The sequence below is a fragment of the Rhyacophila brunnea genome, unplaced genomic scaffold (assembly GCF_057557595.1).
Source record: "Rhyacophila brunnea isolate RB1 unplaced genomic scaffold, BYU_Rbru_1.0 scaffold_23, whole genome shotgun sequence".
Classification (NCBI taxonomy): Eukaryota; Metazoa; Arthropoda; class Insecta; order Trichoptera; family Rhyacophilidae; genus Rhyacophila; species Rhyacophila brunnea.
In genome coordinates, this window is record NW_028232893.1 from 24978242 (window position 1) to 24996524 (window position 18283).

General features: G+C 31.0%; 1 protein-coding gene across 3 annotated transcripts in view; it reads left to right on the forward strand.

Moving 5' to 3' along the window:
* Positions 1 to 18283, forward strand: part of LOC147069762 (TWiK family of potassium channels protein 18-like) — a 345182-nt gene that overhangs the window by 250532 nt on the left and 76367 nt on the right. The gene's annotated exons all lie outside the window — the stretch shown is intronic.

Genomic DNA, 18283 nt, shown 5'->3' on the forward strand with positions numbered 1-18283 from the left:
TAAAGAAAATCAACAAATAATGAAAACAGCGGAAACATGGTAGTTGGAAAATGTTGATCTTTCCATTTTCTACCATTTTTCAATTGTTTTATACTGCCTGAAAAATAGTCGTTGGTGTTTGCAAAGTAATCATCGAATGCGTCAATGCAATCTTTAATTATTGTCTAAAATTTATTCAATAATAATAAATAGGTTATTTTTTTTTGATTGCATAAAAGTTATTTTCTGCAATTGCTGCAACAATTTACAAGAATAAAATTTATATATTGTGAGATTATAACCGTGTATCGAATCTGACTAAAATTTTTACAGGAGTCATTTAAAAATGATATTTTATGAAGAATTATGGCCATGGCCCCCACATCCTTAATCGGGAACTCAGGCTAGGTTCTTTAGCGGCCCCCTTACCTATCGCTATGGTTAAAAGCAGTGTGATTTTACAGTGGTACTTTCTAAATGGTTTCAAAGTTAAAATTAAGGGTATTCAGTGTATTATTAGCGATTTTTATATTTTTAATGCATCTTAAATAAAATTGTGGAGTTGTTGCATGTAAAAAATAATTTAAAATTATATCGCACCGTCACGTAATTATTTAAAAAAATAATGGCCAAGAATTAAAGTAGCGCCTCAGGCGACTTTTTTAATATTAGAGCAAATTTGTTATGTATGTTTATCTCAGTTATTTGGTCTACCCGCCACGTCGGCCCCCTTTGATCCCGGGCCCCCAGGCTAGAGCCTTGTCAGCCCCCCCCCCCTCTTGTGTGGGCCGTGATTGTGGCACAACATTATGATACTAAAAAAAAATTCAGTAACAGTACTGTAGTAGTACTATAGAGTACTTTTTGCAAAAAAGTTTGAAACCCTCTGGAATCTGGTGATAGTAAAAATCGAGGGTAGGTACAGTTTAGAAAAATGCCATGAAAATTAGAAATTAACATGAATCAATTAGAAATTTATTTCGATACTGATATTACTTTAGAAGGTTTACTTTTGAACGATTGACGTCAAATTCGACTTGATTTAGATAATATTTATTATTATTAAACCATTTATTTCATTCAAACAAATAATTCACAAGATTTTGAGAATGTAACATTCTATATATTGAAAATAAATAACTTGAAAACACCTAAGATATATACCCACTAGAAAAAAAGATATTTGAAAAAAAAATACGAAACTCGACGGGATTTGAACCCGTAACCAAGTGTCGCGCGAATCTGTACATTAAACAATTAACCACAGATTGGCGCGACACCAATGGTTATCAAGGTTTGTATGTTCGATAATATATTAGATTGTAGCTGTCAGTATATTAGAGATCAAATATCTATTTTTTAATGTATGAAATTATTCGACCGGCAATAATAATTTCTCAGCGACTCATATAACGGTAAACAAGTTTACTGTTTAGTTGGATCAGCACATTGATTGGCGATATGAAATACGGTATCGCAATAGAAAATTAGTCGAATAATCCTTTCCCATAGTATCATATTATATTATGACTGTAATAATAAATAAAATTCACAAGCTACTCATATTTAAACCGCTGACCCGTTCAATATAATTATGTACGGGAATATACTGTTTAGGTATTACTTTTGACTGTATAAATTAAGAATAATGATTTATCAAAATGTCACTCGAATCTAAGTACCTGGATCGTAAGTATCTCAGTAGATAATATGTACTCTTATTGTATTTATACTATTGTACCGATCGTTAGGCTACAAATAAAACTCGCTCCTGCACACATCTTCGACTTCTTCATCATCATCCTCTACACCATAACCCACACATCGAACTCCACAGTGGTGACACCAACAGTGGTGACCCTGACGTGATATGAACACGCAACCTTCTGATTTGTGGCAGGCGTAACAATCTGGATAATATTGATAAATTGCAATATTTTATCGTTTACTAAAGCTTCACAAGTATTGTTTTTCCAGTAGTTCTCTCGAAAATGTCATCTATAAGGGATCTTGGCATTACGTTAGATAGTAAACTGATGTTAAGTGGTCATATGGATACCATCTGTAAAAATGTGCTACAAATGTTTGGCTTTGTCTTGCGTACATCCCCGGTGTTTTCTGATTTTACGGTACTAAAAATTCTCTATAACTCCTTAGTTGGAAGCAGACTTAAGAATGGGTCTATTGCCCAGTATCAGTTGAAGGACGGCCTTATGGTGGAGAGAGTGAAGAAGAAATGTTTGAGGCTTTTTTACTTTCGGCTGTATGGATATTATCCGTGACTCTAAAGTACATCATTGAAAATGTCTACGTCTTTAGGGAGTGCTTTCACTAGTCTTGCACCCCTCACTTATGTTGCCTCGAGACTAAACTTACTCGAGTTGAATCGAGAAAACAGTTCTGACTCAAACTCATATCATGGCTGTGACCATCTGGTTAATTGACAGGCGCATATACATTTAGATTATTTAGGACACCAGGATTGCAAAGCATCCCTCGTGATAGCAGGCAAAAATATTTTTAAGAGCAGACGTGACCTACGAGATTCGAGAAGGGTGAAAAGTGAGCATGCCTTGTAGGAAGGTGGTCGGAAAGTAATCGTTTGATGAATTATTATTAAAGGGACGATAATATATAATATTATATATATATATATATATATATATATTCATCATTATTAGCCTGAATCTATTCACTGCTGGAAGAAGGCCTCTCCAAGTTGATTCCACTTCTCTCGGTCCTGTGCGTTGCGTTGCCACGTCTTCCGCAAAATTTTATCATTTCATCGATCCAGCGGCCTCTGGGTCTACCTTGCGGACGTTTTATACTTCTTGGATACCACTGGATGACTACATTTGTCCAACTATTGTCTCTTATTCGAGCTATGTATCCAGCCCATCTCCATTTGAGGCTTTTAACGAGCTCTATCACATCGCAAACCCTTGTATGCTTCCTTATCCACTAATTCCTCTTAATATAATATTATATATAGTTATGTTTTAATTTTTGATCATTTTATAGCAAATAATGAGAAAATACTAAGGTATACTTATATAATATGTTGCTAAAATAAGCATTTCCCTCTTAACTACTGTAATATTGTCAAGGTTTAATGAGTAAGTACCTATATTATTATGTTTCTGATGATTTTTAAAAATCATTAGTTTTAATAAATATAATAATTGTACTCATTAAAATATAAATTTTTATTATGTAAATATTATTATGTAGACTCAAAGGTCGTCCATATTCTACTTAGCAATAAAACAGTACTAAAAACTAATATACAGCGTAGTAAAATTGAAGCTTAAAATTGCTTAATCTCTCTGAAAATTTGCTCTATTAAAATAAAAGCCAGTTTTACGTTTAGATGAAACATTATTTTTCAACTATTAACATAAATAAGAGAACCAAATAAGTGTTAAATATTTACTAATTGAACCTTGAGACAGTTTTAATACAATTTAATGATACGGATTCGCTTAAGTAGCAAGCACGCACAATATGAAATAATTGAAATGTAAAATTACTTCTACGAGAGTTTTCTACAAAAATTAAAATAGATGGCGTAATTAGGAGGCCGTTCTTGTTCACAATAAACAATTTATATTTAATTTGTGATATTAATAATATTAATAAAACTGTTCGTAGTTGTGCATATAATAATTTAAGATAATGAAGTATATTCTATTCTGGCGACTTGACTGGGAGAATAGTGGAATAATTATCATTAACTGTGAATACCTCAGTTCAAAATGCAGGTCATTTTGGAGACGACATTATTGTCTTAGCAAACGATCCAGAAGACCTTCGGAACAGGATGCAGGAGCTTGCAAATTAAAGTCTCAAAGCAGGTTTAAGGTGATGTCTCTAGGTAAAGTTGTTATCGAAAAATAGCTAGAAAAGTTTATTAATCGGTAAATATATATTCAAAAATAATGAGAAAAATAAAATAAAAAATTAAGAAGTATCGTGGAGTTCTATATACCAAAAATACGTGTCAAATTCGGTACATTTCTATCGGGTGGTAAGAATGAATGACATAAGATTTATTATCAAAATTACGATAAAAATGTACGTAAATCTTATTACCTAGGGAAACGCTAAACGAAAATTGGAATTTATTATACCCTTATATCTTTTTTTTCAAATTTAAAAAACATCGATTTATAGGTTAGAAAGCATGTTTTTAAAATCAAAATATCTTGGTTTAGACTCAATTAACGACGAAAAACGCTTAGCGTTTCTATTAAAAATACTATTTATTAATTTTTACGGGAGTTATTTAAATTTAATCTTGTATTTTTGTATATTAACGAATCGATAAAAATCGAAATCATAATAATTGTCCAAATTCAACCGATGTTTAGCTGTCCGGTGCTGCCACCGTGGAACTATTTCGAAACAATACATATATACAAAATACACACACATGCAACAACATGACGTTGAAAATGAAACTCACACATAGACAAGACAACATAACATTTTTCTGCTTCATTTTGGCTAGAATCAGTTTGTGGTAAAACTTCGAGGCGAAATTGCCATATGAATAAAAATAACTTAATAATTAAAATATATTTTACTTAATATACGTAGGAACCTGCCTATATTCAAAATTTGTAACTGCAAATTATTTGCAATTAGTATTTGCTTAAATTACAACTGTTTTTTACCATTATTTATGATAAAAATAATCAAAAAATATACAAATCTCGCATTTTTACATATGGTAGCATTCGTGCTGTCGATCGAATATCGGGTTTATAACAATTAATTATCATCTTCTTTACATATTTGGCTATTATTATATTGTTTGAAAACAGGAATGAATCGATCATCAGTAACATTTTTGTCAAGTAAGTAAACTTTTCAGTGTATAATAATATTATCATACATCAATGACAAACTACCTATGTCACGCAGTTTTGATTGTCAAACAAACATTCAAAAATTATTTAAAAGAGTTAAATATACTGTATTTTCAATCACCATCATAAGCATTTATCATCAATATATATTATTTTAGGCGAAGACTCATCGTTTTCGTAAAATTATAAATACTTTACGTCAGTTTGAGGTTATGTTTATGACAAAGCAATTCGTTATGTTGAATGTTCAGTAGGTACCTAGGTATGTAATATAATTTATTTTTAAAATGAGAGCATAATATTATTGACCGAAACTACTGACTATAAACTGCTTTGTTTTTTGATAATCAAAAGTAAGTGTGACAGAAGAGGTAGGTAGGTACCTACCTATCTTATCTCCATACCAGTAGTAATGCAATTATAGGTACAACAAGTAAACATTGATCTAATTTTTTATTTAATATTTTCAGATGCCTCGGCGATGTTCTGCTACGTGATGAAAATCTAACTATGTATGATAGTTTTTATAAAAAAAATCCGGTGCTATCTACATTTCGTTTTCCCATGGACGGTGACATGAAAAGTGGCGTCAAGCAGCAGTTCCTTCAATATTCGATAACCTGCCATCGTACAGCAGTATAATATACTATTTATTATGTAGGTAGGTAGTGGTTATTCTGTTAGATAGTGAAATACCTACCTACTCAGTGCAAACTACAAGTGTTAAAAAATCCAAGTCCTGCGTCAATGACATTGAACTACTTTACAAGGTGTTTGTTGACAAATTTAAAAGCGGGTGATTCAGCTACTGCGATTGTGATGATGACACACAAAACTTTCCATTCGCTGAGAAGCCACAAGCCAGCGACTATTTTGACAGAACGTAGTTGCAGATCATAGACAATAGATAATATACGCAAAAAAGTATAGATAATATATACAAGCTAGCGAGTTGAAATCATAATATTGTATTGTTGTTTACTTTTATCGGGCTTTAACGCTATGAAATGGAATGTAAATGAAAGTAAAATGCTTGCCGAATAATGTTTCCATTTTAAAACGTCAAAACGGTAAATGTCAAAATGAGTTGTTCGTTTTTTTACCGGGACGTCGCTACCATCGCTCTACTGCGCTCTGCCGGCTGTCAACTTTTCTCGGTAGATTGTTTATAATCTGCTTGTTAGCTTGTTCGATGATGACACTGGGCGAGTATACGAGCAGATTGTAAATTCGCTATAAAATAACTAGTGGAACTTTTTTATATTATAATAAGTGAAGTAATTCCATAAACAACGTTTTTTGTGTAATTGAATTTGATCAAATTATATACCTACAATATTATATTATATACCTACTATAATGTAGTGGTTATTTTGGTTTCTTTGGCAATTCTTCTAAAATATATTCCTACAATTGCCAGACTTGTGATAATAAAAAGTATTTGTAATCTACGTATGTGTTTCAATATTATTTCCTTTGGCCCTATATTGGCCTTTTGTATTCACAAGGGCCGTATGTATGAGATTCCCAAATTCTTTATAAGCTATTTAACCGATTTTCCATCGAATAGCTAATAACACTCTTTGTGACGTACGCGATCTGACGTCACGCGCCATTAAAAATGGCTGCCTCAGCTGTCACTTTCAAATGTCATTTTAATTTTGCATTCATTGCAACAAACATTTGGTTTAGGCCCTTATTCGTTTTGTAGATTCTGTAAAACATTTGCGAACTTTAAAAACAGTTCCTAGTCGTGCTGTTTACAAAATACGTATAATTTTGATCCCTAGTCTTATAATCTAGATAGTAGGTAACTGATAAAATGCCTCGCTTATTTCACCTATTTCGCTTGCAATATTTCTCATGGAGACATAAGATGGACTTACGTAAGATTACGATAAAATATCTCCGCTAAACCACCGCAAAAATATGTATCTACTGCTGTATCTGGCATTAAAATATACAATTGTAAGCATTCTGCGTTCTTCAAAATATTACGGTACCACCTACCTACCTAGTTAATTATTGTAAGATAACTGTAATAAACAAGACACAACTCTCAAATACACTGGAAACATCAATAGTATCATACGGTGATTGGTATAAATGATAATATTATACAGAGATCATTACATATTATTGTCTTAAATCATTTGCATTTTCTGTCATTTATTCTTATTCTCTTTTGACATCTCAATAATTGAAGTGAAGTTAGTCATAATAATATTCAGTATTGCCACCAAATGTATTCAGTGTTGCCACCAAATGGAAAAGTTTACTGGCAATACAACCTTTCGTACAGTAGAATAATTATAAAATACATGTGATAAAATAGCTGATAAATTATTTAAAGTACATAATAATTATTCATGTATAATTATTAAATTTATATGGTACCGTTCGCACACTTTCAGACACATTTACAATTTCAAAATTTTGAATTATTTATCGGGGAATGAAATTTTATAATACGAACACCATGACACATGATATGTCACATTCGTGACGTCACTTAACAGCTAATTACGTGTTTACTCATGCATACAAACGTGCAGTATATAGCCTATAAGGTTTTTGGGAATCTCATGCATACGAAAAAAGAAGTTGGCAAGTATAAATTGATTTCATATTCATAGTCGTATTCAACATCATAATGTTGGAAATGGAGACAGTGAATGTACTGAATCGAAGTTTATTAATAATAATTTGTGGAACTTCTTTAAGGGCGACCTATTGCATATTATGTATTACGAATTTCAGAATATTGATTGGGAAATTTTATATTCGATTAGTGGCGTCAATGCTGCAGTGAAGGTATTTTACCAATATAATGTATTTGACAAGTCATTCTTTATAAAAAAATCATCGGGCTCTTCGCGTCGCTACCCAAAATGGTTCAATTTTGATTTAATTAAAAACATACGACTAAAGCACTTGCATCACAAAAAATGGAAGAAAGCGAAGTGTCTTAGCGATTATATTTTATTTTCTTATATCATATCACGTGTATTATATCAAATCTTGTGACATTGTCAATGTTATCAATGGAATCCAGTTTTTACTCTTGGCAGACGATTTAAAATTATATGTGTCAATTCACAGTGAATTAGATTGTCACATATTACAAAATAACTAGTGGAACTTTTTTATATTATAATAAGTGAAGGTAATTCCATAAACAACGTTTTTTGTGTAATTGAATTTGATCAAATTATATACCTACAATATATTGTAATATACTATTATACTATCATAAAAATGTCAATACGATATAATAAAATATTGTACTTATTTAAAAAAAATAATAATTATTTGAATAAGTATATATATAATAATATTATAGTAAGTAGAATATATTATATTCTTATAATATGTAAATGAATTTTTGTCTAGCGATTTTTTTCATCTGGCAATTTTATTTAATCATACTTGCAACTTATTATAGTAACTTACTGCCATCTAGTTGGAATTGACCAAAGTTTTTAGTAACAGATTTTTAGAAATTCATGGTAGATGCCTTTAAATATAAATAGATGGCGTAAAAGTCACATTATATGTGTTATTTAGGCTAAAGACATCGCCTTAAAGATAAAAATATTGTCTCAAAGCATTGCCGACTAAAGTAGAAAGCCGATACATTCACAACGACTAGTCCTACTTTTTCCGCCCCTTCTGTTGTTGTCGATTTATGAACTGTCATTGTTCTCATACTGACGTGTCTGTCGTGTTCACACAGGGAATGGTTTGATTTAAATAGATAAGTTACATGATAAATAATACACTAGTATTAACACACCTTCTAGAAATGTAATGCATAGATCAATGTTACATATTTTTTGGAAATCGATATTACCACCGGTTTTTGTGTGAAGGACTAGTCTGACTTTGACAGCTGATGAATAACAGGAATGTATATTATTTATAAATATCACTGATAGTTTATATATTTGATTTGAGATTTTTTTTATAATTCTATTTGAAACGAGAAAGGGCGAATCAATATGTCAAGCAATCAGGGATCTGATTTTAACCGCTGAAAAGTAGACCACTCGTTGCTTGTGCAAAAAGTTATGCTCAGGCTTTATTAATCTAAAGATGGCGGTACTCAAAGACAAAAATAGTGATACGAGTAACCTGACTAATTTCAATAAAAGGTTTATTCTCAGCACTTAGAGCAATGATATACAGCGTTGCCAACTTAGCGTTTTTCTTGCCATATCTACCATTTTTTGATAGGCGTCTAGCTTGCAAAAATGCATCTAGCTTACGGCGTTTTATTAGCATTATTTGATGCTTTCAAATATGCTGAAAATAAGCTAGATTTTTAGTTCATTTATTCAGATGTTTAATGTAGGTAAGTCGGTACTTGAGAAATAAAATATTACAATGAAACAATAGGAGCAAGCATTACAGTGATAGGTTTATTGGTATAAGATATTATAATTTAATGTGTACTTATGCATGTGGCATCATATTGACGATTATCGTGAATTCCACTCTCTGGTATTACCTTATTATAAAAAAATGTCGAAGGTTTTTAGATTGATTAATTATTTATTTGTCAATTTTGTAATGAGTTTCTGCGAAAATGTGGTGTGATTTTTACAATATGTATGCCCATTTTTTTGATTAGTAAAATTGAAGGGTTGAAAGTCTAATTAGAGGTTCTAAGTGCCAAAAAGTTATATGACAAGTTTTGCACTTCAATACAATCTATATGCCAAACCTAATGATATTCTGAAGGGTCTAAGATTCGAACTCTATCATTTTTGTCACACAAATAAATTTTATTAAAATATGCGTGGGTTCTATGTGCCTTACATACCGCTCAACATAGAACCTTTTAATATTGTCCATGTTTAAATATTTTATTCTTCCTTTGTTTATTTTATCATTAAAATTATGTACAATTATCATTTATATACTGATCTTCTTCCGTAACTTTGTAAAAATAAAAATGTTTTTATGTTCGTATAATACATGGTTTTATTCTTTTTTTGTTACATCTCAGTTTCACATTTTTGGCACTTAGACCCATGACTTTCACTTTGACTTGACTGACTTGAATTTCAAACCTTAAATTTTATTTTCTCAAAATCTAGCGTTTTTTCCTGCCAAATACCTTATTTTCATACCCCATCTGGTATACCCTGGCATATCAATATCTATGTTTACCAAATTGCTCTGGGTGTTGATATATTCCAGTATCGTGAAGGTTAGTTTAGTTGGACGCTATTTTATAAATTCTTAAAATAGGGTCTCGTTAAAAAACTTGGTGTTCTTCTTTGAACTACTATATAATATGCAAAATTGTATTTTCACTGCTTTTGTATGTTTATAATATTATGTTCTCTTTTTATATTTTCATTTTATCGCTTTTATTACTTATTTTTTCTTCTTCTTTATAATAATGTTTCATGTCATATTGTGAACGTTTTTAACTTATAATTTGTAATGTCCACAATATGTTATGTATACTTACTCAAATTACGTTCCTAACTATAAGTGAGTCAACGTTATCGGTAGGTTCGACACTTGGTGGAAATAATAAATTCATTGTTTTACTTAATCTTGTGTCATGTTCAATCATGTCTAATTTTGTTTTATCATCGATTTTATTCCTGCCTATCCAGAAATATAAAACAATATCTAACCAGTAACACATAATTGCTGTTATATTAAAATTTATATTAGTGTACGAGTAAGTGTGTGATAAATGTCTTATAAAGTGAAAAAATGGACAATATTAATTTACCTAATTAATATCTTTTAATATAATATCTTATAGTTCTTGGAATAAATACTGGAGCTTAAAGTAAATATTTAAAGGCGATATGACAAAAAAGATAAAAACTAGAGTGATGCCTGATGAACTATGCCTGTCAGACCTGGATATAATCTAGCATAGTAGAGAACAAAATCACCAGCTGCCAACGCGGTATGGAAAGCAGTATGCTAAATATCAACAAAAGACAAAAAATTAGTAATATTTCAAAAGCCACAGATGCTCTAATCCGTGCTCAAAGACTTAAATGGAAATGGGCGGGTCATATAGCGCGACTACAAGATGAGAGATGGACAAAAATAATTACTTCATGGAACAGCCCAAAAGGGAAACGCTATAAAGGAAGACCCCATGCGAGATGGCAAGACAACATCATAAAGACAGCGGGCCCAAATTGGCTACAAATAGCCAAAAACAGAGTCCAGTGGGACTCTTTGGAGGAGGCCTTCACCCGAAGAGGGGTTCTTACAAACCAAACAAACTAATTACATATTATTATCATTGTTTAATTTATAAACTTTATCTAATAGTATTATATACAAAATAAAAAATCTTAATACTTATATATTATGTATTAAAAAAAAATAATAATATTTTTTTTTCGACCATGTCTGATCCTAATAGGATCATATGGGCCTCCACAGGGTTAAGGTTTGTATTAACATATTTTTTTACGAGAAATGGATGTCAGCCACTTGCTCAACCTATTAGGTCCATACCCTGACTCACACACAAATTGAAAAACAATATATTGTGTACTTGCTAGGATTCGAACCCGAGACCCACGGCTTGATAGTCCAACGCTTAAGCCACGCGACCACCGTGGGTGTCTATATATCTAATATCTTATAATAATATTATATAAACTAGAAAATAAGTAGATAATACAATCATAGATAGATATATATATACATAATAGATATATTCATAGGTTATATATTATATATTCATAAGATATAGTCAATTAACTGTCATTTACTTTTGTTTGTAAGAAATAAAAAGGCTTTTTTATTTTATTATTGATATAATGTCTCCAACCCATAACAAATATTATGTTAAAAAAAATGAATTGAATTGAATGTTTTTGTCACATACAGTTAGTAGTTGGCAATACTGATGACAGACAAGGAAAATATGCCCAAAATTTTGGATACTGAAATGCCTACTTTATAGCTGTTTGATAAACAAAAAATAATTTATTCATCACGTCTGCCAGTCAATTTGGTGGATTATTTTTGAAAAAAATGTATCTTTATTAAAATAAATATGCAATACGGACAGGCAATAAGTCTTAATTTAATTTAATTCGACCAGTCCCCCTCCCATCTTCTTGTTGTCTGTTTATTAAAACATGATTGATGTTACTGTGTTGCCTACTGCGTCTTTTGTTTACCTGATACATTTTTATTTTATATTTTGCGTATAATAAAAAGACGAAAGCATAATAATGAGTATTTATTTAACGTTCAGTCGTATCCAGTTGTTTGAATCAAGTTTGGGGATAAACATCTCAAGCCGTGTCAGCGTATTGATCAGCGATATTAAATAACTGACCGCAATTGCAAATTCCTTAATATCAATTTGCCGTAGTATCCAATTATTGCAAACACAGTAAATAGCTGACTCCAATTATAATTTCCGCAATATCCGTATTTCCACATAGTCAACCATATCCAATTTCGCACACTCCATATAAAATTGATGACTCAATTATTCAAATTCAAATCTTATTTATTTTTACATATTATAGTAAATAATACCAATTAATAATTTAAGACATTCACAATAAGACACTTGAAAATATCATTGAAACAGTATTATATAAAATAGAAATAGATCAGTATTAAAGTTATTAAAGAGTAGAAAAGTGTAAATTCAAAAAAATATAAATTATATAGAAGGAAGTAGGTACACCAAATGAGCTAAGCTAATCATCACCCACTGCCGTCTACAGGCTTTCTTGTACCCATAGACTAATATACTATACTAGCTGAGCCAGCTGGCTCTCGCCAGTCTGTCTCGCTAGGTCTTGCAGACAGCTTGGCGTCCTAATGAAATGATATTGGATTTTAATAAAATTGTGAAGTATGCAGAGACGGCGCCGTTTGGCATGTCGCTGATTTGTTACTTTTACAATTTGCAAGTCGTTACTGTCGATATAAATTTAGCGTCATATGTATAGTCTATTATGGATTTTGGCCTTCAGGATGTCATCTGATACCATCCCAGGCTGCTAGACCTAGCATAATACCTGACAATTTGATTGCGATTGAATATAATGTAATAGAAGAAGGTTAGCCATATAAAAAATAAATTTAAACTATTAAGTTGTTTTGTTTCATTGTCTAAAAAAATGCTTGCAGCCATAGAATAATATTTAAAAAAATTAAAATTTGAATTAAAATTTTAGCGATAATATGTTTCACGCTGCGGGACGTTCATATCGAAACAAATGTTGATAAAAGAAGAAACATATAGATCTGAGAGGAAGTAATTATTAGGTTGGAAAAGAATTCGTCCAGCAGTGTATTGATATAAACTGATTATGATAATGGCATTATAAATAGGTAGATTATGTATATTATATAGCGATTATTCATAGGACCAAAAAGAGTAGAATCGGCTTAGAGAAGCCTTCATCCAGCAGTGGATTGACCTGGTCTAATGATGATAACGATGAAATGAATATATTATATTGAAATATTTGATAAATGCAGCAATGTATATATGAAACAGGAATGGAATTAGTTTTGAGAGGCCTTCATCGAGCAGTGGATTGATCCTGGTTCATGATAATAATGACGATATAAATGGGTAGGTAAATTTTAATATCACCAATTTTAATAGATATAGCAGTTCATATGACCAATAGGATTATTGATAAAACCTTCATCCAGTAGTGGAATGCGAATAAGCATAGTGATACATATTAATTCTTCTATATAACCACGCGAATGGAAATAATGGATAATACGACGTAGACGACTCATAGTGTGATTAGGGTATGAAATTATCATAATTCACTATTTTATTTGCTTATACGCACGCATGCATTTTACTTATATTATGTAATAAAATATTAACAATATAAAATGAAATAATATTATATACGTTGTGTAATAATTACCTATAGTAAATGTCATTTTTAATAATTTACCTCCCTAAAAATAATTATGTTTACGTTGTCTTTGAATATAAAAGTTCGAATAAAAATATTTTAGTCTATGTTTGTTATTGTGAATTATTGTGAAGCTGATAAAATAAATGACAGTCGGATAAATGTCGAAAAATGCAATTAATAAGATTCTGCGGTACAGTTCTGTTATGAGGTATTCAGCGGAAAACACATTTTGAAAATAGCCGATATGTTAGGTTTGGTTAGGTTAACCTAACAAATAATCCAGTATCTCAGCTATTTTCAAAATGTGTTTTTCGCTGTATTCCTCATAACCGAACTGTACCAGTATGGACATAATAGGTTAACCGAGTGGCTAACATCCATTTATCGTAAACATAAAAAAATCTGTAGTAAATGTGCCGCAGAGGTGGACATGAGATTTTACAACTTTCTTTTTAGACCAAACCAAACCTAACCTGGAGAGTGAAAATAGTTAGTTTTATCACCACATTTCATAATTGGGGAAAGAGAATAATTGACCTCAATACTTATAATAAATAAATTTACTTCAGTGGGTCCAATTTCAAACAGTTTGAAAAATGTAACACTGATCGGTACTATCAACCATAATTGAAAAACGTGAGCAGAATAGTGCATAATATTATTATTTTAAATAACTTAATAATTTGAAAGTCAAGACAACGTACCTATCACAAAATTTGTTATATATTAAATCCATTACAATTTAAATTCAAATACCATCGTTATACATTAATATATACATATCTACGTACTCACCGTAATTACTATATTACCAGATAAATAGAATTAGGTTGGAGAGAACTTCATCTAACAGTAGATTGATCGAGGATGATGGTGATAATAATAATGAATTGAATAGGTACCTAGGTAAATATTATCACAAATTTGATAACATAATTTGTGAACGAAAGGAATGGAATTACTTTGCTTGAACAGTTTGATGAAGGTTTGGATTGATTCAGGTTTTTGAAACCCACAATGACTGAGTGGCTAACATGTCGGCTTATAATGTCGTGGACCTGACAAATACATATATTGTTTTTCACGGTCTAAAAATATAATATCAGTTATGAATGTGACCGTAAATAATATACGTCAAGTGTTGCATTAAAATAATGTCATAATGACCAGAAAACCAGAATGATGTTTTAAACCAGGAGCATATGCACTTACCTGGCGTATAACTTCATCAACAGTAGATACACAATAGGTATTTGCTTCACAACTTAAATTAGAATGGTGACGGTGACACATCATACACATACAGCAGCTGTCAGATTGATGTGACATGGTATACTTCGCCGGTAATATGAATCTAATATTATAATAACAACTTCAAACGATTGAATGTATTATTAGGATAAGTATAGTGTTTTAATATAATATAGGTACACATGTATTAGGTAGTTTTATTTAACCTCTACTGAAAGGGTAATATTATGTTAATTAAGATCGCACCAAATCGCTTGATTGAGAATAATATCCGGATTAAAAATTCACTAAAACATAAACAATTCGCCAAATCACTTGATTGAGAGTAGTATCCGTTTCTAAAAGTCACCAAAACCTAAATAAACATCTTTTGTTTCTAATACAAAGGCATTATTTATCATATTGTCATTACGATTGACGGAGTAGCCGCCATTTTGAAATATAATATTTTCAGTGTTGCAAACACATCGAAAAAATAAATTCCCTAATTAATATGTGTTGTAAAAAAAGTCACGTGCCGATCGAAAATCTATTGTAAAACAGTCAAAATAACCCTAAAAAACCCTAAAACGCAACGAAATTTATCAAATTCCATACTTTTATACTTGAATAAAGAACGTTTCTCTACTGAATTTTTCATTTAAACCTATTGGACATGACGAATAAGTCACACAATCGCTCGCAAAAACGGGCACAGCTGTAGGATAATAATATATAGGAGATACTATAGATAAGCCACATCAATGTGTAGAAGTGGTTCAAAATCATTCTCTATATATCTCTCTCTAATTTGGACTGGAGGTCATCGTTTTAAAAAATGGCTCGAATCTTGAACTGGAGGTCTTTGTTTTAAAAAGTGGCTTGAATCTTGGACTGGGACTTAGGCGGGAATTAAAAACAAAAAAATATTATATGTTTGACATTTTATTTTTTGAAATACACAGAACAGCATATACAATAAAAATATAAATACATAATATTACAACAAAATATCATCAGATTATCGAAAACAGAATGTAATATGACAAATTCAATAAAATCTTAAATCAAAGTAAGGTTTAACATTTTTCAATTAATCACAAGAAATTTTACTGAAGGCTTATATAATTTATATTAAATGAGATAGCTTTTAATTGGAATAATTCCATTTGTAATGCAATATTGAAACTATGTATACTGATAAATGAGCGGAAAACATTGCAAAAATAAATAGGTACATTTTCATTATAGACGATTAACGCCATGTTAATTTAAATATTTACACAAATTAATTCATGTAGTTTTATTTTATATATTCAAGGTTCAAAATGATAAAATGTCATTTACTCTTAAAGAGTATTATATTATGATTCTCGCTAGAGAATCGATTTTTTGAGGAACACATTAGTTTATTTAAAGTACCCCTTAAAATATCAAATTTATCAAAAATCATGAGAATTTTTATCCTTATGTATAAATAGGTAGGTACCTTCTTCTTCTTTCTCGGCACTACATCCCGGGGCGGGATTTGGCCTCCTCTACAATTGTCCTCCACACGCTCCTTTCCCTGGCTGCTCCTCTCCAGTCTCCAGCCCTCCCCATCTTTCTCCAGTCCTCTTCGATACAGTCAGCCCACTTCTTCTTTGGTCTGCCCCTAGACCGTTTCCGCTGTGGGATCCACTTGGTCATGATTTTTAGCGTCCTGTGCTCAGGCATTCTCTCAACGTGTCCAGCCCACCTTAGTTTTTGGGATCGACAGAATTTCACCACCGTTTCATGTTTTCTTAACTCTTCTTACTCGTGGTTGGTAAATTATCACACCCTTTTACTGCACACCTATCCTTTGACATTATTTAATAAATTTTATCTAATATTAATTATCACTAGTCAATTATTACGAAAATATTTAATTTCACACACGTTTTAGTAGATTTCAATGTGTTTTTCACCAATCCGGTTGTGTTTTGTTTCATATTCATTTGACATTTGAAAAATCCAGTAAACAAAATATAAATATTCAAAATAAGAACTCTCGACCTAATAAACTTATTTATTCCATTTTAACCTCTCTGCTGCGAATGTCTCAGAGCAGAGTACTTATGGTTAGTACGTTTGATTCCTGATCGGTGTGCCATCTGTTGAAAGTCACATTGTTTTTTTTTTTTGCAATACTTACCTCATGGATTCATGAGTGTTTTCATTTTGGATATGATCTGGAGTTAAGCGAATGATGAATAATTATTTATTTGTAAGTCAGTTAAGATGACACAACGAAAATGATAATTTACACATTATTATTTAAAATAGAAAGGCTAGATCAAAAAAAATGGCGCATCAAAAATGTTAAAAGATAAAAATATACAATACGACAAACACTTATTAAATCAATAAGCACGATATGGTCACAGAGTAAATTGAATCGAGATTAAGGTACAAATTTACTGACGTATATTTATGTTTGGCCCATGATATAAACTTGTAATCTCTATCTGTCTATCCGTTTGTCTGATTTTAACGCAAAATCCACTCAACCGATATACCAATTATACAACCGAATATAGCAATTCAAATGACAGAAAAGAGTAGAATCAGGCTAGGGAGGTCTTTATCCAGCAGTGAATTGGTTCAAGTCGATGTTGATAAGGATGATAGAAATAGGTATAATATCACAAATTTGTTTAACCGCTAGTAATAGAATCAAGTTGAGGAATCCTTCATCCATCAGTGGATTGACCGTAGTTGTTGATGATGATGATAATAACGATATGAATATGTAGATAAATATAATATTAACGATTTTGATAAATACAGCAATTCAAATGACAGAAAGGAGTAGAATCAGGGTAGGGAGGCCTTTATCCAGCAGTGGATTGGTTCAGGTCGATGTCGATAAGGATGATAGAAATAGGTATACTATCACGAATTTGTTTAACCGCTAGTAGTAGAATCAGGTTGCGGAACCCTTCATCCAGCAGTGGATTGATCCTAGTTGATGATGATAACGATATGAATATGTATATAAATATAATATCACTTATAGTAGGTATGGTATAGGTAGGTATTTTTTGCAACAATACTAACATCCATATATCACAAATTAAATAATATGTCACAATTTATTATAAATTATAACAATATACCTAATAAACATGCTGCACAATAAAAACTCTGTAATATGAAATATTATTAATAAATTATCTAGAGGATAATTAAATTACTGGAAATAATTGAAATAAGATTTCTCCACTTGATAAACACAAGGTTCAAAGAATATATTTATTTTATAAAGAAACATTA